Source organism: Eubalaena glacialis, chromosome 16 (genome assembly GCF_028564815.1).
Source record: "Eubalaena glacialis isolate mEubGla1 chromosome 16, mEubGla1.1.hap2.+ XY, whole genome shotgun sequence".
In the NCBI taxonomy this organism is placed as follows: domain Eukaryota; kingdom Metazoa; phylum Chordata; class Mammalia; order Artiodactyla; family Balaenidae; genus Eubalaena; species Eubalaena glacialis.
Genome location: NC_083731.1, coordinates 83,816,267 through 83,840,887, shown reverse-complemented (window position 1 = coordinate 83,840,887; position 24,621 = coordinate 83,816,267). Strand labels below are relative to the sequence as shown.

At 42.3% G+C, this 24,621-nt stretch overlaps 1 long non-coding RNA gene across 2 annotated transcripts in view; it reads left to right on the top strand.

Annotated features, from left to right (window-relative positions):
- LOC133076679 (uncharacterized) overlaps positions 1 to 18,588 on the top strand; it is a 31,010-nt gene extending 12,422 nt beyond the window's left edge. The window contains exon 3 of one of the 2 annotated variants that reach the window (XR_009697574.1): positions 18,275 to 18,588. This is a non-coding gene — a long non-coding RNA (uncharacterized LOC133076679). Of the gene's footprint in view, positions 1 to 4,114; positions 4,583 to 18,274 lie in introns of those variants that run through there. The other variant, XR_009697575.1, reaches the window with a different exon arrangement.
- The last annotated feature ends 6,033 nt before the right edge of the window (positions 18,589 to 24,621 follow it).

Genomic DNA, 24,621 nt, shown 5'->3' with positions numbered 1-24,621 from the left:
AGAGATGCTAAATCCAGATTTCTTTGGTTTGAATTCTGACTTTGGTACTAATTATCTGGTGGTACCTATTGCCTTGCGTTAGGCAAGTTAATTAACACCTCTGTATGTCTATTTACTTCTCTTAATATGAGGATAGTAATAGTATCGCTCATAGGGTTACTGTGATGCTTAAGTTAGTCAATATATGTGAACCACTTAGAACAGTGCTTGATACATGGCAAGTGCTTTATAAGTGTGAGCTATGATTCTCAATAAAGCATTCTCAGGTCCTTGTGTTGCCAGGTGAAATACAGAATCATGATGAGAGACTTTATCAAACTTCTTTTGACAGCAGTGATTGAGAAAATAAAAATACTATTAGCAAGTTCATTTTCATTGACTCATAAACTTTCTACCGCACTAACTTAAACTACATAGACTTTTCAAAAATCTATTTATTGATCTACACGATAATTCCAAGAAGTAAAAACCCGACAGGTTGTGGCAGACACTGCTAGCTGCCTTGGTGATGTTCAGCCTGCCTTTCTTACACACAGAACACTGGTTTCCTGTAGAGTGTGAATGTGTCCAGCTAAGACACTGACTCTCCCAGATGTCTTTACAATTATATGGCCATAGGACCTAGTTCAGATCGTTGAGGTTTAAGTGAAAGTCATTGGGTTGGATTTCTGGAAAGGCCATGTCATGCTTTATGCCTTTAAGGCTAATGTGCCTTGAACCAATATGTTTCCATCCTTTGGCTCTGTGTGTGTGCTACTCATGCCTTCAAAGCTCCCATAAGAAGTTGACAACTCTGCCTTAGCTCTCACTTCTTATTTGTACAGAGCCTGACGGTCAGCCAGAGGTGAAAACTTACAGCCTTCTCAGATTTTCCTGGGCATGTGCACAACCCTTGGCATGAACACAGCCCTGCACATGCACGTGGCCTTTTAGATTCCCAGGAACGTACAGGAGATTTCAAATGTCCCTTGTGAACTTTATTCCAAATAATCTATTTATTCAGAGAGAATTCACTAAAAATTTCTGGGAATTTAAAAGTGGACTTTGACAGATTGTTTCCTAAAATCGGCCAAGAAGAACAATAAAGTGGAATTTTCTATGTCATCAAAATGACAGTAATTATAATAGGGTGGCATTATTCAGAAATATATAGCATGATGGGAAAAAAAGTCCAGAAATAGACACAACACACACACACACACACACACACACGCACACACTTTGCCTATGATATAGATTGCACTTTAAATTAGTAGGGAAAGGATGAATTATTCCATAAATAGGTTGGAATGATTGGCAGTTCATTTAGGAGAATAATAGATCTTTATGTCATTCCTTACACAGGAATAAATTCCAAATGGTTTAAAGATATAGATAGATAGATAGATAGATCGATAAATGTGTTAATAATCTTAACCTGAGGAAGGATTTTTTTTAGGACAAAGGAAAACGAGAAAACAAAGGCAAATCTTGACAAATTTGACTATAGAAGAGTTAAATATGTCCTCATAGTGAAAGTCCCCACAAATAAAAGTAAAGGCAAACAACAGGCTGATCGACAGTTCTTATCAAATATGTAACAGAAAAAGAAAATTAAAACTAAATAACGGGATCCTGTTTTTAACAAATTAAATTGGCAAAAGAGAAAAAGCTTTTAGGAGGTTGATCATATACCGTGTTAATGTGGATGTGAAGACACAGTCATACTCACCTTCACTGTTAGTAAGAGTACAAAGTGGTAGAGCTGTTTTGGGAGAGGCAGTTTGGCAGGTTCTAACAAAATTTTAAATGTGCGTCACTCAAATACAATATTTTCACTTCCAGGAATCTGTACTGCAGAATATTCACACACTCCCAAAGGGGTGTTTGCGTGAGGCTGTTCACTGCCATACTGTTTGTGACAGAACTAGGAACCTGAATGCCCTTCACTCCTCTGTGTGTGTGTGGGGGGGGTGTGTGTGTGTATGTGTGTGGGGTGTGTGTGTGTATATGTGTGTGGGGAGTGTGTGTGTATGTGTGTGGGGTGTGTGTGTGTGTGGGTGTGTGTGTGTATACGTGTGTGGGATGTGTGGGGGGGGTGTATGTGTGTGGGGGTGTGTGTATGTGTGTGTCGGTGGTGTGTGTGTGTGTGTGTGTGTCAAAAGAGGGAAGGGGTTACAGAGAGAAAAAGTCTACAGTAAAGATTCGAATTACTTCACAATTATTTTGGATGGTGAACTTCTTTCTTTAACTGTTTTTGGTGACCCAGAGTGACGACAGGACAGCTTGGCTTTGTGGGTAAATATACCACAAGAGGGACTTTAATGTTTCATAACATATGCTTCTGTATTGTTTACATTTTTCAAGTGATTTTTTAAAATAACAGAAAAGCAAAAGAAAAATGCAAGCTACGGAGCTGTGTACTATGCCCCAGTTAGGGTTGAGGAACTCCACAGAAATAGCTATGTGTTTGTTTATATGTCATAGACGTCTGATAACGCTGCACACCCAACTGTTAACAGCTGAGTGAAGGGGAGGCAGGGAGAGGGCGGATGGGGGGCTTTTACGTTCAATACGCTTCCATTCTGTTTGATGTTTTTACAAGTTTGTTTTCTGCTCTTGGAATTTAAAAAAAATGAACAAATAAATAAAACATGTCAATAAAGGGAAGGGGAAAGAAAGCCAGTTGCTTTCCAGCAGAAGGAAAGAAGGAAGGAAGGAAGAGGAGGTGTTTTCAAGACTGGGGAAGCGTGAGGAGACAGGAGTGACTCAGAGGCGGAGAGGACGTGGGTCAGGGATGCTGTGACGTCCCGGGGGGGGGCGGGGAGGGGACGCGCCACATGCATGGTGTACACCTCCCTGCAGTGGGGGAGAGACACAGGGGACTGGGAGGGAGAAGAAACAGAGATTTTGAGCTTGGCCGTCTGTGTGAAGGGGGACAAAAGGAGGGGTCCAGCCAGAAGAGCATGGACCAAAGCGCATCCTGAATAAATACCAGAGGGAATGGCCGTGTTCTCATGTTCAGACGTGTGCTCCTCAACTTCATCAGCGAGTATATTTCTGTGAAAACCAAAACCGTTTTCTTCAGTTAGAAACATGTCCTTCAAACCATGGCCATAGGCCACCTGTGCCTTAGCTAAGGTGATTCATAATGAAGGACCCTTCAAAGCAATTGGCTGTCTTATCTCTATCATCTTGTATTTCTGCAACAGGACTTGGGAGTTAGCTTTCACCATAGAAGGGAGTGAATAGTATTAGAGAAGGGAAAAATGTATATGTGACAAATTCACGTGGGATAATAATATGATTTTAATTTAAGGAAGACCGACCTGAGAAAATGCACAGGAAGCATGCTGTGTGTGTAAAATATCCCTAAAACCCAGGCAAAATCTCTAGTCTTTGTGGGTGTGATGCATAAAGAAATCTTCAGGGTGCAGGCTGAGTTAAAACCAGCTAAACTGGTTTAGTTTAGCAGAAACATAATATACACGGGACTTAAGAACCACCAAAGCTCTTGCTGAAGGAAACACCTATGGTATCTCTTGCTGTGTTTTGCTTCTTATTCCCTTTGAGTAAGAATAAAATTACTGCATTTTTTGCTCTTCAAAAATCTTCTCTGCTTGTTGTTTCTCTGGTGCCATTGGACAGCATATTCTGATCCAGGGAAAGAGGAAGGCAGTGGGGCCACTCCTTCCCCTCCCACTGCACAGGGGAAGGGCTTTTGAAAGCATGCAACGCGAGGCTGTAAAACTCACTAAGCTACATATATCAGTAGTTTCTGGGAAGTGTGTGTGTGACGGTAGCTTCTCATGTAGCTGGCTTTTTCCCAAAGCTATGCATCTCGGGGGGTCATTCTGTTCTCAAAGCTTGTCATGTGTCCAACCGCAAACAGGCCTAACTTGATTCTCAAAGAAAAGTGGACAATTTGAGGTTTTAAAATAGGGAAAGCTAAAAAATAAAACCCGTGAGAAGAAGTCTGTGAGATGCCATTAAATAGACCTGGATGTTAGTGCCCACCAAGCACCAAGTATTTGAGATGCAGTCCTATAACCACCAAATATAATGGTCTTGATAAGAATGAGATCGTATTGCCAGAAATTTTAGGGTCATAGCAGATCATCTTTCCTCTTAAAAGGTGAACTTCCGTGAAGAATTTTGCATCTAACGGATGGCATGGATCTGAGAACTGTCCTACCAAAGGGTCATCACAGTTCGCTCTGAGGCTTTGACACGTCCTCTGTCTCTCGAGGCCGCGGGAATTGCTAACATCCAGTCCGGCTTCCAAACACTGAACTTCCAGGATGAACTTGGTCTTGTTTGTGAACCGAGGGTGGCAAATTAACACAACATAATGTTATTCAGCAGAGTTGCAGGAGTTAAAACAAGCAGAACTGGCAAAGATTCAGATGAAGAAGCGTTCCTGTGTCGCTGGTAGGTGTGTGAGTTGCTCTGGCTTGTTTTGGCAAGCAGTCTGGCAATGCTCATGCCTTGATTAACTCATCTGTCCCCAGCAGTGAAGAAGCAAGGCTCCAAAGGAGGCAGAGGCAGAAAGCCATTTTCTCTCCCCTCCTTTACGGTTTCTTCCTTGTCCCCAGCTAAAGTCTCCAGCAGCTTACATAACCTTTTCTGTTGCTTTTAGATTAAAAAAAAAAAAAAAAAAGCCTCTGGTCACTTCTATTCACAACATTGAAAGTGTCCAGCCCTGTGTAAAAGTCAGAACTCTGGATTTTACGTCAATCTTTTCCCTGGGCCTGGCCTGGTGGCGGCTTCTCAGCTGCTTCCCTGCACGGCTCCGCGCCTGCAACCTGGCCCAGGTTTCTGACCCCGCCAGGCTTGGAGGCCGGGAAGGACAGGTAAGGGGCAGGATTCATGAGCATTGAGCTCACGGCCAAAAACACTGTAACTCATGCCTGAACAAAGCTTCCCTGATACGTGTGTTTTCAGTGTAGGGCACACGCAGCCCTCCTGTGCTTAGGATACTAGACAGCACTTCATGCTATGCTTGGGGGAGATTTTAAACAGCAAAACCATCAACAGAAGCACAAAAACATGAAAAGTGTGTCACTGAGTAGACAGTGAAGAGGATAGTGTGTACGATATGAGAGCTGACGTTTCACCGAGTGTCACCTCGTCCATCCTCAGCTGTGAAGGTGCATGTCAGCGACAAATATTTTGCCACTCTGCTTGTGACTGTGAGAGTAACTGCAAAAGCCCCACAAGCACTGATTTTAGGGTTTCAAGTAAATTTTAGCAAGTAAGCAAATTTGCAAGTACAGAATCATGAACAGTGATTCTAGTTCCATTATAAACGAATTCTTCTCAGATCATGCTCTTCCAAAATGTCATCAGTTTCTTACTGGGAATCTGATTTTATAGGATCATATGCCAGAAATCTACTGCAAATATCATACTGAATGATGAAAAATTAGAAGCATTATTATTAAAGGAGCAAGAAAAGGCTCCTGTCCCATTCATTGTGCTGGAGATCTTTAGTCAAAGTGATAAGAAAAACAAATAAGATATGAATACTGGGAAGGAAAGACAAAAATGTCTTTAATTTAGGATGACGCGATTATTCATCCATAAAATCCAAGAGAATAAATTAAGACCTAGTTAACCAATAAGACTGCATCAGGGTGGACAGGTATAAAATCAACATATGAAAAGTAATAGCTTCCCTATATGCCAACCAGAAGCAATTAGAAAATATAATGGAAAAAACTAATTCCATTCATAACAACAACAAAATCTCTAAAATTCCTAGGAACAAATCCAACAAGAGAAATGTAACACTTATGAGGACAAAAAAATAAAACTTATTAAAGGACAAAAAAGAACCTGAAAAAATGGAGAATTAACCATATTCCTAGTTCAGATAAGTCAACATTTTTAAAATGTCTGTTGTTCCCAAATTAAACTGTAAATTTGTTGCAATACCAGTCAAAACTCCTTTCCCCAGCCCAAATCTTACAACCCATGTCAAATGTTTTCAAAAATTCATTTGAAATTTTTGAGAGTACGCACCAGACCAGCAAAGCCTACTTTGAAATAGGAGACCAATGAGGGTATCAAAGTACATTATAAGTTATAGTAATTTTCAAAATGTAACTTAAAGGGAAGGAATAAACAGATCAATAGAACATAATATATAGAGTCCACAAACAGACCTATGTATATATAGGAATTTAGTAAATAACAAAGGTTATACTTTGGACCAGTAAGTAAAAAATTTAATAAATGATGCTGGAAAATAAATGATGCAAAAAGGTCTTTGCAACATATAATAAAAGACAAGGGATGAATAGACAGAATATACAAGTAATTCTTACAAACCAGTAATACAAAGTGCAAAAGAAAAGTGGGCAAAGAACGTGAAAAGACATTTCAGAGGAAATCATACAAATGACCAGCAACTAAATGAAAAGATCCTCAATTTCAATAACAATCAGAGAAATGCAGATTAAACAGGATTGAGACATCATTTCCAGCCATCAGTTTGGCAAAATTGAAGATACTGATAATAGCAAGTGTTGATGAAGAAGTGGGGAAATGGTATTTTCCTGCATTAAAGGTGGTTCAGCTCTTTTGGAGAGCAACATGGCAGCGTGAATTAAAATGTTAAATATACATACTTGGTGAGCCAAAAATGCCTTTCTAGGTATCTAATATAGAGACATACTCTCACATATGCTCAAAGAGATATTGATGGTTAACAGTGAAAAATTGGAAACCAACTTAAGTGTTTTTAAAAGCAGAATGGTTAAATAATCTATCATACTTTGATGCTGTGGATCATTGTAGCAATTTTTAAGGAAACCTAAATCAATATATACCAGCATTAAAATATCTCAGACATATATTGTCAAGTGAAAAAAGCATGTTGCCGAAAATACATGCAGTGCTATGTAATATATGTTAAATAAAAAATCTGCACAAACTGTTCATTTCTATCTTTAACTACATAGGTATGTATGTAAACACATAGAAAAATGTCTGTAAGGACACATGGGAAATTAATAAGCAGATGCTACCTCTAGAGAAGTGAATGGGATCAAAAGTGGTCATCAAAGAGACTCTTGCTTTGTTTTTTAATTTTTAAAAATTTCGTTTGTGGTAAAAAAAATCCCCACATAGCATAAAGTTCAGCATCTTAATCATTTTCAAGTATACAGGTCATTAGTGTTAAGTATATTCACATTGTTGGGTAACAGATCACCAGAACTTTTTTATCTTGCAAAACTGAAACTCTGTACCCGTTAAACAACTGCCCGTTTCCCTCTGCACTCCGTCCTGGTAACCACCATTCTGCCTTCTATCTCTATGAATTTGAGTACTTTGGATACTTCATATATGAGGAGTCATACAGTATTTGTCTTTTTGTGACTGGCTTATTTCACTTAGCATGTCTTCAATGTTCATTTATATTGTAGCAAGTGTCAGATTTTCTTTCCTCTTTAAGGCTGAATAATATTCCATTCTATATATAGACCACATTTTATTTATTCATTCATCTGTAGATGGACACTTGGGTTGCTTCCACCATTTGGCTATTGTAAATAGTGCTGCTGTGAACATGGGTGTACAAATATCTCTTCAAGACCCTGCTTTCCTTTCTTGTGGGTGTATACCCAGAAGTGGGATTGCTGAATCATAATGGTAGTTCTGTTTTTAACTTTTTGAGCAACTGCCATACTGTTCTTGCCAATAATACTTTATTATCTAAGTATTTCACAACAAGAATATACTTATGTATTCTTCGTGTAATTAAGGGTAAAGGAAAAAATTAGTCTAGATAAGTGTAGTTCAAAGGACACCATGTACAAGTAAATGGTGGTTTTGGTGAAACTAAGAATGGGCAAATGTGGTGGTCTCTGTCTTACCAAAACGCCTGTGAACTGAAAGTGTTGAAAATTATGGGTCTAGCATTTAATTAGCATGCCTGATAGTTTTACTGTTCTCAAATATCCGCTAGCCTTGCCTAGGGGAGGCTTATACGTCCCCAACTTACAGATAACCCTCGCAGCCATCTGACTTGCTTTGGCCAATGAAACGTGAGCCGAAGTGCCGAGAGCCAAAGCGAGGTTTTCTGTGTCCTCTTCCCGTCTGCTGTACAACCATCACCATCCCAGCCCAGGTTGTAAAAGCAGTCGGGGTCCCAAAGGGAGGTTGTGTGCAGCAGAGCTTCAGCCAAACTTTGATGCAAGTCAAGCACGAGTGAGAAGTACATCTTGGGGGTTGAAAATGACTGGATTTATTTATTTATTTATTATTGACGTATAGTTAATTTACAATGTTGTGTTAGTTTCTGGTGTACAGCAAAGTGATTCAGTTATATATATATATAAAACTGAATATATATATATTCTTTTTTATTTTCTTTTCCATTATGGTTTATTACAGGATATTGAATATAGTTCCCTGTGCTATACAGTAAGACCTTGTTGTTTATCCATCCTATATATAATAGTTTGCATCTGCTAATCCCAAACTTCCAATACATCCCTCCCCCAACCTCCTCCCCCTTGGCAACCACAAGTCTGTTCTCTATGTCTGTGAGTCTGTTTCTGTTTCGTAGATAAGTTCATTTGTGTCATATTTTACATTCTGCATGTAAGTGATATCATATGATATTTGTTCTTGTCTGGCTTACTTCACTTATTATGGTAACCTCTGGGTTTATCCATGTTGCTGCAAATGGCATTATTTCATTTTTTATGGCTGAGTAGTTCTCCATTGTGTATATACGTGTATATATATATACATATTTGTGTGTGTATATATATATATATATATATATATCACATCTTCTTTTTCCATTTATCTGTCAAAGGACATTAGCTTGCTTCCATGTCTTGGCTATTGTGAATAGTGTTGCTGTGAACATTGGGGTGCACGTATCTTTCTGAATTAGAGTTTTCCCCCAGTAATGCCCAAAGGTGGGATTCCTGGATCATATGGCAACTCTGTTTTTAGTTTTTTGAGAAACCTCCAACACTGTTTTCCATCGGCTGGATTTATGTTTGATATCACAGGACAACATGGTCTGTCTGCCTCATGCAAGACGTTTATCCAACACCCCTTGTCTGCACGAGGACTGTGGACTCCTAGTGGGAACAGGAATCTGTAAATCAAGGCCTCTTCTGAAGACACGTATGCACCGCTGCAGAGCCAGGGAAAAGGCCAGCGCCATCCGTCCGTATCGTATTTCAGGGCAGGGGCCATGCAGCCCAGGATGTGGCACCTCAGGGACCATCCAGAGCCCCGTAAGCCTGCAAGGGACGGAAGGCTTAGCTCCATCACTCCCTGGAGTCTAGGTACAATTTAGACCAGCTTTAGATGCAGTAGGAATAAACTAAAGAGGGCGCACCCACTTTCTCCCATCAAAAACCCTATTATGTTAAACAGAGGAGTAATACCCCATCTCATGAATTATCTTCCAAAGTACAGCCTTGAGAAAATTTGCCAAAGTGTGAGCTGTGAGCTACTGGCTTGGGGATCCATCGACCCATTCCCTTTGGAGCGGTGGCAAGCATGGCACGTAGCAGCTGCTTCCAGACTGTCCTCTGTCAGCTGAGAAAGGACAGTCAGCTTCATTCTGCTAGAATATCTAACACATTTCTGCTTTGCTTGCAGAGCTGTTCCTCATCAGCACTCGTCCAATTCAAGGGGAAGGTGAAACCGGCCCTGGGTTTAACCTCACTCCATGGAAATGACTGAAAAATGTCCCTTTATATTTGTTAGTTGTCTTTTTTTTTTTTTAACCAGAAAAGTTTTGACAGAAGATTATGCAAGAAAAGTATTTTAGACAAGCTATGGCAAAAGAAAACCAAGTCATTACAAGAATTAATCATCACTGGCCAAAAAAGAGCCTGATGTTAACTTCATTAGGAGTTTAAAGCAGCTATTAAATGAAGGGCATTGGATTCTTCTAGCTACTTTTCTCATTTCCTGGCTTATCTCCAGCTGGTTTGAAATACTAACACAATTGCTGAGAAATTCATGTCAAATCCAAACACAGAACAGATCCGCAGGACTTCAGGGTTTCTGGGATTCTTTGGAACAGTTGTTTCAAGTAAGCGTCAATCCTCAACTCTGAGTAAAAATGTCCTAAGAGTATGGTTTCACTGTCTCTAAGAAGATACACAATGTCAAGATGAGGCCTATGAAGTGCACATTTTCTCTTGAACTTGCTACGTGTAATGTTGAGAGTTCCCCCGAAGTGCACTGGTTAATTAGCATTTTCTTAATTAGCATCTTTCAGTCTTCTTTATGAGACAAAAAGCATTCTGGATAAAGCATGGTACACCGCAGGCTAGGAATGTGGAATTCTAGGTCTGACTTCACCAGTAACTAACAGGATCTTGGGCAAGTCCTAGCTTCTCTGACCTCATTTTTTTCTGTTTATAAAATAATTCTGGCTCATCTATATTATCTGATTTGTTAGGACAAATTTCATGACCACATCAGCATGAAATCTGGATGAGGTTGATACTGAGAATGGATCAGACACACTTAATCAAGATGGTGAAAGAGGAGGCTGGAACCAGGGCAGAAAACCCATTCCCACCCCAGCCAAGGGTTTCCCCGTGTGCAGGGTTTGGTGGGGAGGTCAGGGAGAGAGGCTGGCAGCCAAGGCATTTTGAAAACATAGCTTTTATTTGAAATTCACGGTATATTTGGTTAAATTTAACTTTTAGTAAATTACGTAACATATTATGATCTATGTAATTATATATTATATATTACGATTTTGGATGGATAGATAGATAATGTTTTAGTTCTTAATGGATTTTTTGGTCTTTTTAATTTTCTGAGTTAGAGGAACTCTCTGGATGGTGTTAAAGAGAGAGATATGAACCAGATGGGTCTAATTCTGATATTTTGAGCAGTGCACCATTTCTAGTCTTTATCCTGCTCTATGGTGGATGGATGGGGCAGACCCAGTGAGCACCTCTCTTTAATCGTGGAGCCATAAGAGGGATTATTGTGGTGTGAGGATGCCATCCCTTCACACCTGACCCTTTTCACGTTGACGTGTGGAGCTGATGCTGCCGATTGACAGGGCACTGGGTACTTTTTTAGATACTGTACGTGTCATATTCTCGGTACAATTTTTAAATTGAGGGGAGCTGCAAACCTTATCACCTGGTACTAACATACAGGTAAGTGGACATACTGAGCATTATGTAAATTACATTTCTTTCAGGAAAACACACAACAACAGCAAAAACTCGAAACAATAATTGATTTAAAAAAGGGGGGAGGGGTTGGAATGATCGGAAATAGAATCTTGACCATTGGGAAAAAGTTCAACTTGTGATTCTTATTTATATCCAATCTTTGTGAGCATCCTTTAGTTTATTTACATAAAATCAACTTGGGCTTCATCAACTCTGCTGAGAAAAAGAAGATGAAATCTACCTGTAACCACCAGCAAGCGCTCTGGAGAGGACAGATTCTTAAATTACGTCATTAATTTCCAAGATATATGCATCACATTTGTGTTTGCAGAGCATAAAAATGTATTGGAGGAAGCCCAATTTCACGTGCTAATAAAAAAGAACACAGAAGATCTCATTCACTAGCAATCTCTCTTCCTTTTGATTTACAGCTTTTAGAGAGCAGCAGTGTCCTTCAGCTGCAGGGTCACAGGGCCGCCTCCTGGTGGAATTACAGAGTAGAAGTGAGGAGGGAGGGGCATGGGGGGCACTTTTGCTCTATTGACAGTGTTTGATGCCTTAAGCTAGGGGATGAGGACATGGGCATCTTATTATTCTTTATTCCTTTTCTTGGCATATCTTAAATATCGCGATAGTATATTTTTAAGAAAAGAAGACCCGATTCTGAGGGCTTTGGGAACTAATTCCGTCATCTTAAGTTACTTAGGTCTGTGTACCCTTTTTGGCTCCGGTGAGACTTGTTTTATACAATTAGGGATAGGAATCCTGGAGAAGAAAACTTGAATTGATTAGGGGGGCAGCTATGATCTTAGAGAAGGGAACCATGGCTTGTTAATCTTGCCCTAGACTGTGTGCCCAGAGACTTGTCCAAGACATTCAGAGCAAGGGAGCTGAGGGGCAACAGTCCCCAGCTGCGGGCCTGGAGCACCAGCATGTCCCTTGCTGCAAGGGCTGGTGGCTGAGAGGTGGAGCCTGAATGACTCAGGCACGAAAAGGACAAAGCCCAGCAAAGAAGCTGGTTTCAGGACCAAAGCTGACTCCCAAGAGGCTACGTGTACAGATAGCTTCCACCTGAGATGAAGTAGTTTCTGCCCGGGCCGTGGGTTGGGTGACTCGCTGCTAAGGGTCAGCATGGATGACACAGGAAGGACAAGGCTGTGGTCCTATGGCACAACCTAGAGACAGGTCCCCCTTTACCCCAGGGGCAGTAGTGGGAGGTGTAAGTGTCAAATCTTGGGGAGCCTGCCTTTCTGTGGCTGCTTTGGGGACAAAACCTCTTCCTCCTCTGACCCCTCAGGAAGGGGAATCTCTTAAAGCAAGACCCATGACCTGGGACAGCAGATCTGTGAACCCAGACTCCATGCAAACAGGGACATCAGAGCCAGGTGCCCTGTCCTCAGACCGTGACGGCCTTCTATCTCTGGGTGCTTCCAGGGTCCTCTTTGGGAGTGCGTTTGCTTTCTCTTCCTTCTTAATGTATCTAAACCAGAATCCCTCGGTGGAGATTTTCTTCTCGCACAACTTCTTTAAACTGGGTATAATAATCCGCACACCGTAAAACTCACCCTTTTCAAGTGGACGGTCTGGTGGCCCTGGGGTAGACTGGCTCCTTCAGTTCTTCCTCTGCGGGCTAGCCTCTGTCGAGCCTGTTTGGGGGAGCAGCTTCTTCCTGTGCGTTTCCCCTGGCAGAGAGGAAAGCAGGTCTGCCTTTCGCGTGGCTGCCTGCAGCCTGTGGTCCTGCGTTGGCTGGGGCTCTGCGCGCCCACCGGCTCCCCATATGCTGAGAGCACAGGCTCGCGACGTCTGAGGCAGGGAGAGAGCTAACTCATGCACACTCTATCGATTTTTCCCATCGTCTCGGTTCCTTTGACTCCCTCTTTTCCTGTAGAGGAACAGTTAGGAAATAGCCAACAACCCTTGCAGCCAAACTGAGTTTCTGAATTTATTGCATTCCTAAAACAGTGGAAAAGAAATCAAGCATTGGGCCTCAGAAGGATCACGTAGAAGCAAATTATGTTCCCGTTTGATGGTGAAGCAGCCCAGCAATCCATGCCTTTGGGGATAGGACGTACGCTGAGAAGGATATTCCCTGATTTTAGGAAAATAATAGGCTGGCATGCACGTGTATCTTTCTCCTTGAGACTAATTAGAAAGTTCAGGAAACCTAGTCAAGGAAGGAATATCTGGTATTTGCCTGGTTCTCTGCACAAAATGATAATCCAACGGTCAAGAATAACTATGGGTGCACATATTTTCTGAGAATACAATAAACAGAACTCTAAATTTACAAAACATTAAGAAGTAAAGAGTAGTCATTAGCTTTCCAAAACCAATTGGCGTTTTTATCTTGCTGAAATTTTGTTGTAAGGGATGAGGCTAACAATAAATGGGTCAGAGACTACGGAGCTTTCCATGCTAAAAATTCTGAGATTCATGTGTCAATACCTCAGAATGTAGAGCAAGACAGACCCTCAGAAACTAAAGACTATCAATCAGGGTTATATGATTACTCAAGATCATGTGCCAAAATGTGTTTTAAATTGATGTTGTTGGAAATTTCCCCCATAAAAGCTAATGAAAATGATAGCTCCTGGAGTTCTAATAAAGTTGGGAGGTTAAGAAAGATCCTAAATTAGCTTTACTAGTCTTAGACACTGCTTGTCTACCATGGAACGGTGAAAAACCACCAGCCTCGTGAACCAGGGCAGTAGTGTGAATCCACATCCCCTGGGAGCTTGTTAAAAATACAGAGGCCCAAAAAACAAAAACAACAACAGCAAAAACAATAAGAAAAACCAAAATACAGAGGCCCAGGTCCCAGGCCGCAAGCTCAGTCGGCAGATCTAGCTCCCTCGAGCATTCTGAAGCACACCAGTATTTGAGAACCCTAATATCGTGGAAACAGTTTGAGTTTGAAATCAAGTAGACAGTTGAGAATCAGAGGCCACCATTCCATGACCTTGAGCAAGCTGCTGCTCTCTCTGAACCTTAGTTCTCTCAACTATTACTAACTTCCTGGGTTGTTGTGAGGATTAAGTTAACGGCCTGTTTATCTCAGCGTTTGCCACCTAGTGGACGATTAATAAATGTTTCTTCCTGCATGAGTTTGCTAGGACTGCCATAGCAAAATACCACAGACTGGGTGACCTAAACAACAGTCATTTATTTTCTTATAGTTCTGGAGGCTGGGAAGTCCAAGGTCAAGGTGTTAGCAGGGTTGGTTCTCCTGAGGCCTCTCTCCTTGGCTTGCAGACAGCCGTCTTCTTGCCGTGTCCTCTCGTGGCCTCTTCTCTGTGTGAATGTCCCCACATCTCTTCCTCTTCTTATAAGGTCATCAGTCCTGTTGGATTAGGGCCCCACCCTTATGCCATCATTTAACCTTAATCAGCTCTGTAAAGCCCTTATCTCCAAATACAGCCACATTGGGGGTTAGAGCTTCAACATGCGAGTTTTGGGGGAGACACAATTCAGTCCATAATACTTCCCTTCACCCTATCTTTTTACCTGTGCTCTTGCCTTTTTCCTTTCCCATCACCGTCAGCAGTAGTTTATGTTTGAATCATCTGTAACTCAAAAGAATCATTTTACAGTACTTATCTGATGAAAGCACTGGTTGAAGGTGAGGTGAGGATGGGGTGCAGGTATTTTGCTGAAGGCATTGGCGTCATGGGAATCCAGTCCCCAGAACCCTGGTCCAAGAATATAACAGAGACTCTACGCTTAGCTAAAGGATCTTGTTACTCTCACTAGTTCGATTTCATTTTTTTTTTTTAAAGTGACCTAGATGGAGAAGGTGCAGAATCCCCTATGTCTAAATTCTGAGTCCTCACATTTCCCAATTCTGAAGGGCTTTTTTCTTTTCGTCTTCTTAAGATAGATCATAGCAGAGAAAAAGAAAAGTCTTTCCAAATTTCATAAGCGAAAGCTTAACTTTGTGATATATTATTTCCTGACAGAGTGGTTATTTAGCACCTATGTTTAGAGTCCATAATATTCAGTTTCAGATGTGTGAGGCCTCATTCTAAGCCAGCTGCCGCGCCCTTCCCTGCTGCTCAAATGTCTCCTTCATGGCTGCACACAAAGCTCCACAGAGGCCGGCAGCCCCGTAATAGAATCTGTGATGTGAATTTCATTCATTCTGATGTTACCCAGCAGCACCTGGCCACCTCAGATCCGTCCCTGGTGTAACTGGCAACGCACTGAAATGAGTCAGTCTGTGAATCACTCAAGAAACCTTCAGCGACTGCATTGTTCTCTTATTCATACCACAATGAATTAAATCTTCTGACCTAGGCTATGAATTTTACCTCTTTCCCAATTACGTTCCTTGACTCTATGTTGGTTTTTCTTCCATGAAACTGAAGCAGCCTTCTAAAAATGTATGCATTTATTATGTATCTTCCTCTGCCTGATTTAAAATGTGCCCCTCTGATTACTCTGAACTGTGATTGAATGGAGAAGCCTGGGAATAGGTATGTATTCATAATAAAGTAATGAACTTTTCCTTTGATGCCTTGGGCGGAGATGAAGGCTCCATTGAGGGGCACTTCTGATGCGATATTGACAGGACTGTCCCGACCACCCCAGTGGGCTGAGGCAGCCCAAAGATCCTCACTCTTTACCCTTCTCGCTTCTTGTTTGTCACACACTTGGGAAAGGAACAGTATGGTTCAATCCTAAAGTGTCCGAGCCCAAGGAGATCCTAGCATCTCTGAATTCAGCCCCCTCTCTCTTCCTCAACTGCTGATTAACCGAAGTCAAACCACATAGTTTTCCAGTGTCCTCCACCCTGAGGCAAGGTGGGCTTTCCTGGGCCTGGGCTCAGCCATGTGACTTACGTTGGCCGACTGGATGTTGACAGAGTCGGCGCAAGGAGAACCTTAGAAAGTGCTCATGCGATGGGGCCAGCTTTCTGGCGCTTCTGCTGTTGCTGGGAGAGGAACGTGTCTGGTAGCTGCGGGTCCAGGAGGAGGGAAGACACGCACAGGTAACCAGCTTAGTCTCAGCTAAGCTTTTCCTCTGCAAAGCCTAGAGCGGCGCCCCCAGCTGCTCTGGGCGGACAGTTCATTCAGGACTTTAAAAGTGTTGCTTTGCTGTTACTGTAGTTGCCTCTACTGCTTTACATCCTTCAAAGTATGCAGGTGAAGCCACCTGTACTTAGTGTGGGACTGGGCTGCTGTGTCTGTTCTGCACCCCTGGACCATGGAACCCTCTTCCCCATCACTTCCCCCCACCTCCTGAGGGGTACGTGACTGCGGCTTGTTACTCAGTGAGATGAATGGTGAGCAAAGGGGAACGTTCTTGGACCACCTGATGTCTTTTTTTTTTTAATAAATTTATTCATTTTATTTTTGGCTGCGTTGGGTCTTTGTTGCTGCACGCAAGCTTTCTCTAGTTGCGGCGAGCTGGGACTACTCTTCGTTGCGGTGTGCAGACTTCTCATTGCAGTGGCTTCTCTTGTTGTGGAGCACAGGCTCTAGGGGCGCAGGCTTCAGTAGTTGTGGCTCGCGGGCTCTAAAGCGCAGGCTCAGTAGTTGTGGCGCACGGGCTTAGTTGCTCCGCGGCATGTGGGATCTTCCCGGACCAGGGCTCGAAGCCGTGTCCCCTGCATTGGCAGGCAGATTCTCAACCACTGCACCACCAGGGAAGTCCCCAACCACCTGATGTCTTAGCTTCAGTCTTAGGCAGGCCCTAGGCACCTGGACCCTGGAGGAGGGCTTTCTCCGTGGTCCCGCCCCTTCCCCCAGGGCATACACCTCTGCAGTGTGTGTGGGGTGGCCCTGGCAGGAGAGAAGTCCCTCCCCTTCTCCAGCAGCAGTTTTGTGCCTCTGTCCCTCGCTCAGCGATCAATTATGATTCCTCTGTGTCTAAGAGTTTTCCACCCCACTCTTGGCATCACACAGCTCTTGCTATAACTCCTTCCCCAGCAGCCCTGGATCTTTGCCTGGGTCCCTGGGGCATGAGAGAAGGGAGAGGCAAGAGGGCAGGATCCTGTGCCCGTGTGTCACGGAAGGGAGCGCCCTCGGGTCACCTGTCCTGCCCCAGCCTTTCTGCAAACCTCTGATGGAGGCCTGGGGAAAAGAGTTTGAGTGTGTTTCAACACCCCGTGTTTCGGGCTCCCAGGGATTCTCAACTCTCATGGCGGTCTACACTTGACCTTTAACAGTCCATGACGTTTGAGTTGTTTTCTTCCCCCTCACGTTAATGCAGCCGCCTCTTCTTCCTGAGCCCCCACAGGGGTAAAACAGTCCTTACATCCCATTTTCCTTGGAGGGCTTGTCACCCACCGGAATTTGGTTCACTTGATTGGCTGCAACCTTAACTCTGAGATGGGCTGAAAGAGAGTTATGATTTTATAGATCATCAAGACTCTCTCTCATCATTAAGGTGGAAGGAACATTCCATATGGCTCTCTAGGTCCCAAGCCCAAGTGGAATTCTCATCCCTTACCTGTTGGTCTGTAGATGTCTCTTTACGGTTATTTTCTTAGTATTATGTTGTTGCCATTTTGGTTTCCTCTTTAGCCCCAGAAATATTTAGTGTGTGTATGTAGATGCCTGTGTGTATGTGTTTTAAGAAAATTAGGTAGAGATTTTTTTGCAATGTTAATTTCAAATTTTATAGTATAGTGATTAGGTAGTGTTACTTGTATCAGTTCTTTATATATTTATTAAGGCTTATTGTGGTTAAATTTTGAAAATGTTCCATTTAGGTACTTTTTTCAAATACTAAAACTTTATTTTTTAGAGCAGTTTTAGGTTCACAGCAAAACTGATGAGTAGCTACAGAGATTGCCCATATACCCCCTGCCCGCACACAGGCATAGCACACAGATACTTAAAAAGGTTTACAATCTGTTTATGGTGTAGAGTTTGCATTAAATTGTTTTAAAAATAAATTGTTCAGGTCTTCTCTATCCAAAATTATTTTTTATCTGCCTAATCCTTAAAGGACTAAGTAGGAGTGTATTAAAAATTTATCAATATTATTATTTTTTCTAAAATTTTAGACATAATTCTAACAGTTTGTGGTATGTGTATTTTGGTGTCCATCATTTGGCACATAATTGTTTACAATAGTAATTTTTTTCGTCTTTTGCCTTCTCCTTCATCAAGAAAAAGTCATTCACTTTGTCCTGTTAAGAATTTCTGGACTTCCCTGGTGGCGCAGTGGTTGAGAATCTGCCTGCCAATGCAGGGGACACGGGTTCGATCCCTGGTCCAGGAACATCTCACATGCCGCGGATCCACTAAGCCCACGTGCCACAACTACTGAGCCCCTGTGCCACAACTACTGAAGCCCGCATGCCTAGAGCCTGTGTTCTGCAACAAGAGAAGCCACTGCAATGAGAAGCCCACGCACCACAATGAAGAGTAGCCCCCACTCGCCGCAACTAGAGAAAGCCCGCACGCAGCAACGAAGACCCAATGCAGCCAAAAATAAATAAATTTATTTAAAAAAAAATAAAGAATTCCTCTTAGAAGTCTTCATTCGGTATTAATAATTCAGCTTCCGGTCTGTTTTTGCTTGTATTTGCAAAACATATTTTGTTCATTTCTGTCACATTTCCCAGTCAGTAGGTCTGGTAACGGGCCTTTTGTTCAGTATCTGGTTGGATTTTATTGTTTGCCGGTTGTAACCTCTTGTGTTCCTGGGACTTTGGCTTCTGTGTCATTGTCAAGCTCTGCCTTGAGGTCTTGTCTGTGCTCTTGCCAGGCCTCCTCACCTGTCCTCCAAGTGCACTCCCTCCAGCCATGACCACTTCAGATTGCATCACCTCCACCCGTACATGGCGCCGTTGCTACGTGCTTATTCCAAACCGCGTCCCTAGAGCTTCTAACATGCCGGCACGCGGGAGTTCTCAATAAGTATTTTTTTAGTGAATGATGATAGGTGTAGGATTAGTTAGGTTCATCAGTAAGGAATAGAAAACCCAAATATCAGTGGCCTAAAAAGAGTTTCTCTCTCCCTTATTTAAAAGTCCTTAGGCCTTTAGGCATTTAGGCCAGAGCTGGCAAGCCTTTGTTCCATACCGTCTTCAGGGACACAGGTGCCTTCCACACTGTCATGCTGCACGCCCAGGGTGTGTTCCTCGTGCTCATGGTCCAAGACGGCCCGCGTTTCGGGCCACAGGATGGGAGAAGGGACGAAGAAGAGCCGGCAGGGTCCCTTAGAGGAGGTTTCTGGAATCTGCCAAGCAGACAAGCACTTCTTCTATAGCTTTAGCCAGAATTTAGTCTCAGGGCCACGCTGCCTACAGAGGAAGCTGGGATGTGTTGTCATAATGTGGATAACTTGGTGCCCAGCTAAAAAAATCTGCCACTGTGGAAGAAGAGGAAAACATACTGGGGAACCTTTAGCAATTGCAGAACACTAACGACCTGAAAAGGCATAGCGTATTTGTGGAAACAAGAGGGCTGGTGGAGCGGGTCGTAGTATGAGCAAGGTAGCGTGGTGGGTCAGCTACAAAGACCAGGAGGGGCTAACCTGTGAAGCAATGCCAAGACTTCGTATATTACCCTGTAGTCTGTTTATCAGTGAGGGTCCGGAGAGGAAGCAGGCACTCCTCAAAGGGGTGAAGTGAGTTTAATGAAGCGACTATCAAAAGGTGGATGACGCAGGTCGTCGGTAGCAGGAAGCGGCATCCCTGCTAGGAATGCTGAGGCAGGTGGGTAAGTTTGCTGGAACCCGGCAGTTGTCGTGGTAGGAGATGGGTGTCAGACAAGGGCCATGCCTCTGGCAGACAAATGTTGCCACTGCAGCGTGTGGCCTGGAAGCAGAACTGGTGACGCATTTGCAGTGCAAAGTGAAAATGAAGACCCCTGTTCAAAAATGATTAAGAATTTCAAGATGGCAACAGCAGAGCATTAAGCCAAGCGTGGGGCTTTTCTGAGCACGGGGGCCCATGCTGTTGTACAGGTTACACCCCCGTGAAGCTGGCCTTGCCTGGCAGAGAAGAAGCTGGAGGAGAAGTGCCCTAAACTTCTCTCTCTTCCAGCCCTCTGACTTTTTCCCATGCCTCCCATTGTCCACACCCAAGTGGAAGTCCAAGCACGGGAGCCTGGTTGAGGCCGTTCATGAGGGTCAGCCCCAGGGAGGAAAGTGGATGGTGGGTCTGGAGGAACAAGCACAGAATGTCCAGCTCACTGGGGAGAGCCGTTAGAGAGCTTTAAGCAGAGTGACACGTCCAGTTTACTTTTAGGAAGAACTTTTTGACGGCATCGTGGAAGGATGGATTGGAGAGCCTGGGGGCAGAAAGGCCAGTTAGGAGGCCATTATGATGGTTCTGTAGCTGCTTTCCTTTTTTAAAAAAAATCAAAACTCACAGTAAGAAATATATATTTATATTGTTATTTTTATATTGTTAATCAGGTAACACACACACACAAACACACACACACACACACACACATACATATAAAATCTGAAGCCCATGAAACAATACTTAACCTTACTAGAAGCAAAGTACTCTGATTTCACTTAGAAATACTGGTTCCATATTGTAATCATTTCACAATACGTGTACGTCAAACCATCGCGATGTACACCTTAAACTTATACAGTGATGTATGTCAATTATTCTTGAATAAAACGGGGGGGGAAATGCTGGTTCCGAACCATTTTGTTGATTTCTTGAGTCACTAATGAGTCACAACTTTCAGTTTAAACAACATTAGTCTAAGAGTGTAGTAGGCAGAATAATGCCCCCAAAGATGCCCACGTCCTTTGATTTTGATTGAGGACCCTGAGATGGGAGGTTATCCTTCACTCCCCGGGGACGGGGGCCCCGCGTTATCACAGGGGTCTTTATAAGGGAAAAAGGGAGCAAAAAGAGATGTGAGGAAGGAGACAGAGTCCTAGTGGGGCAGCTGGCCATCGCTGGCTTTGAGGACGGAAGAAGGGGGCCACAAGCCGAGGAATGCCTGCTGCCAGAAGGTGGAAAAGGTGAGGAAACACACTCTCCCTTGGAGGCTCCATGAGGAATGCAGTCCTGTTAACACCTTGATTTTAGCCAGTGAGATCCACAGAACTTCTGACCTCCGGAGCTGTGAGGTGATGAATGTGTGTTGCTTTAAGCTGTCAGGTTTGTGGTGATTCATGACAGCAACAGCAAGAAACTAGTATGAGGAGGGAGGTGAAGGGAGTCGGAGTGAAGGCGGTGTGGGTGTGGGGAGGGATGAGAGGTGTGGCGCCCAGCTTCTCTCTCAGGGTGGAGGGCCGCTGCCCCGAGACGAATCACAGTTTTCCTTCGTCTCGTGTGTTATAATCCTGGGAAAGTTAAAATGAATATCAAAGACTTAGAGGAGGATAGAAGTCTGGTTAAAACTCTTTGTTTTAGCGACATGACTGTATGAATTCAGGGCGGATAAATAGAATGTGCCGTAAACCTGTGAGCGGATCTGGAAGAAGACGGATGGGGCCACCCAGATGGTTTCTTCATTTAGTCCCGGCTGCCCTAGGAGGTTAACCTGGCCTATGACAAAGTGACTCTACACCTCAGAGGGAAAGGATGGACTAATCAATAAATGGTCATGGACAACTGACTGTCAACATGAGAAAACAAAGTTGGACTCAAATGTGGGAAGCAAGACTTTAAAACTTTTAGAAGTATAGTAGGATAGCTTTATAACATCAAGGAACAGCATAAAGTCCAAGCTATACACCCGAAACAAAAGGGGAAACAGATTCATTCGATTATACTAAAATTTAAAAACTTGAATACAACAGAAGTCTCCATAACAACATGATAAAGCCAACCAGAGCTTGAGGGGACTTGTAAATACAAATATCTAATAAAGCAGCAGTGCCCAGAATATCTTAATAACTCTACGCATCAATAAGAGTCAACCAACCCAGTAGGTAAGCAGGCAATGGATATTAACTGACAGTTCACAAAAGAGGAAACCTGAATAGCCCATAAATATACAATGACATGTCCTACTTCACTGGTCATTGAAGAAATGAAAACGAAAATGAGATGCCTTCCCACTCTCATCAAATTAGCAAAAATTTTTAAATGTGACAGTGTCAAGTGTTGGAGAGGATGTGGAGAAACAGGAACTTTCATACTTTCCTGGGAGGACTGTAAATGGGTCCAAGCATTTTAGAGAACAATCTGAAGGTGTCTAGTGAAGATGAAGATTCCTGGAGATGTTCCCTTGAGAAACGCAAGCATGTGCACGAGGAGACCCACAAACTCCTCTCATTTAAGCATTGTTTAACCTGGAAACAAAATACCCATCATTAGAAGACTAGACAGATAAATAGTGATATATCCCTCCAAAGAAGTAATATATCATAGCTGAAAATGAATCTAGAGCCTTGTTGTGTTACCATAGATAAATCTCGAAAAACATAACACTGAGCCAGAAAATCAAGTTGTGGTAAAATACATATAGTAACATTGCATGCAAAACAGTATTGTTTATGTACACAAACATCTGTATAAAAATCATAAAAACAGACACGAGAATGGTAAGCACCAAACTTAGAATAGTAGGTCCAAGAAGGAGGGAGGAGAATGGAGTCGGGGAGGGTGGGAATACACAGGAGGCTGTAGCTGTAAAGTTTGATTCATACTTTACACTCATGATTTTATACTTTATACTTTTTGTGTGCTTGAAAAGTTTTATTTAAAAAATCAAACCCGAGGTGGATGGAGTTAGAGTCTGTCATACAGAGTGAAGTAAGTCAGAAAGAGAAAAACAAATACAGTATGCTAACACATATATATGGAATCTAAGGGAAAAAAAAAAAAAAAAAGAGGTCATGAAGAACCTAGTGGCAAGATGGGAATAAAGACACAGACCTACTAGAGAATGGACTTGAGGATATGGGGAGGGGGAGGGGTGAGATGTGACAGGGTGAGAGAGTGTCATGGACATATATACACTACCAAATGTAAAATAGATAACTAGTGGGAAGCAGCCGCATAGCACAGGGAGATCAGCTCGGTGCTTTGTGACCACCTAGAGGGGTGGGATAGGGAGGGTGGGAGGGAGGGAGATGCAAGAGGGAAGAGATATGGCAACATATGTATATGTGTAACTGATTCACTTTGTTGTAAAGCAGAAGCTAGCACACCATTGTAAAGCAATTATACTTCAATAAAGATGTTTAAAAAAAAAAAAAAAAAAAAAAGAGGGCACTTACCTCAACATAATAAAGGCCATATATGACAAACGCACAGCCAATATCATTGTCTATGGTGAAAAACTGAAACCATTTCCACTAAGATCAGGAACAAGACAAGGTTGCCCACTCTCACCACTATTACTGAACATAGTTTTGGAAGTTTTAGCCACAGCAATCAGAGATGAAAAAGAAATAAAAGGAATCCAAATTGGAAAAGAAGAATAAAACTGTTGCTGTTTGCAGATGACATGATACTATATATAGAGAATTCTAAAGATGCTACAAGAAAACTACTAGAGCTAATCAATGAATGTGGTAAAGTAGCAGGATACAAAATTAATGCACAGAAATTTCTTGCCTTCTTATACACTAATGATGAAAAATCTGAGAGAGAAATTAAGGAAACACTCCCATTTACCATTGCAACAAAAAGAACAAAATATCTAGGAATAAACCTACCTAAGGAGACAAAAGTCCTGTATGCAGAAAACTATAAGACACTGATGAAAGAAATTAAAGATGATGGAGACATATACCATGTTCTTGGAGTGGAAGAATCAGCATTGTGAAAATGACTATACTACCCAAAGTAATCTACAGATTCAATATGCAATACCTATCAAATTACCAATGGCATTTTTCACAGGACTAGAACATAAAATTTCACTATTTGTATGGAAACACAAAAGACCCTGAATAGCCAAAGCAATCTTGAGAAAGAAAAATGGAGCTGGAGGAATCAGGCTCCTGGACTTCAGACTATATTACAAATCTACAGTAATCAAGACAGTATGGTACTGTCACAAAATCATACATATAGATCAATGGAACAGGATAGAAAGCCCAGAGATAAATCCATGCACCTATGGTCACCTCATCTTTGATAAAGGAGTCAAGAATATACAATGGAGAAAAGACAGCTTCTTCAATAAGTGGTGCTGGGAAAACTGGACAGCTACATGTAAAAGTATGAAATTAGAACACTCCATAACACCATATGCAAAAATAAACTCAAAATGGATTAAAGACCTAAGTGTAAGGCCAGACATATAAAACTCTTAGAGGAAAACATAGGCAGAACACTCTATGACATAAATCACAAAAACATCCTTTTTGATCCACCTCCTAGAGAAATGGAAATAAAAACAAAAATGGACAAATGGGACATAATGAAACTTAAAAGCTTTTGCACAGCAAAGGAAACCATGAACAAGATGAAAATACAACACTCAGGATGGGAGAAAATATTTGCAAATGAAGCAACTGACAAAGGATTAATCTCCAAAATATACAAGCAGCTCATGCAGCTCAATATCAAAAAAAAACA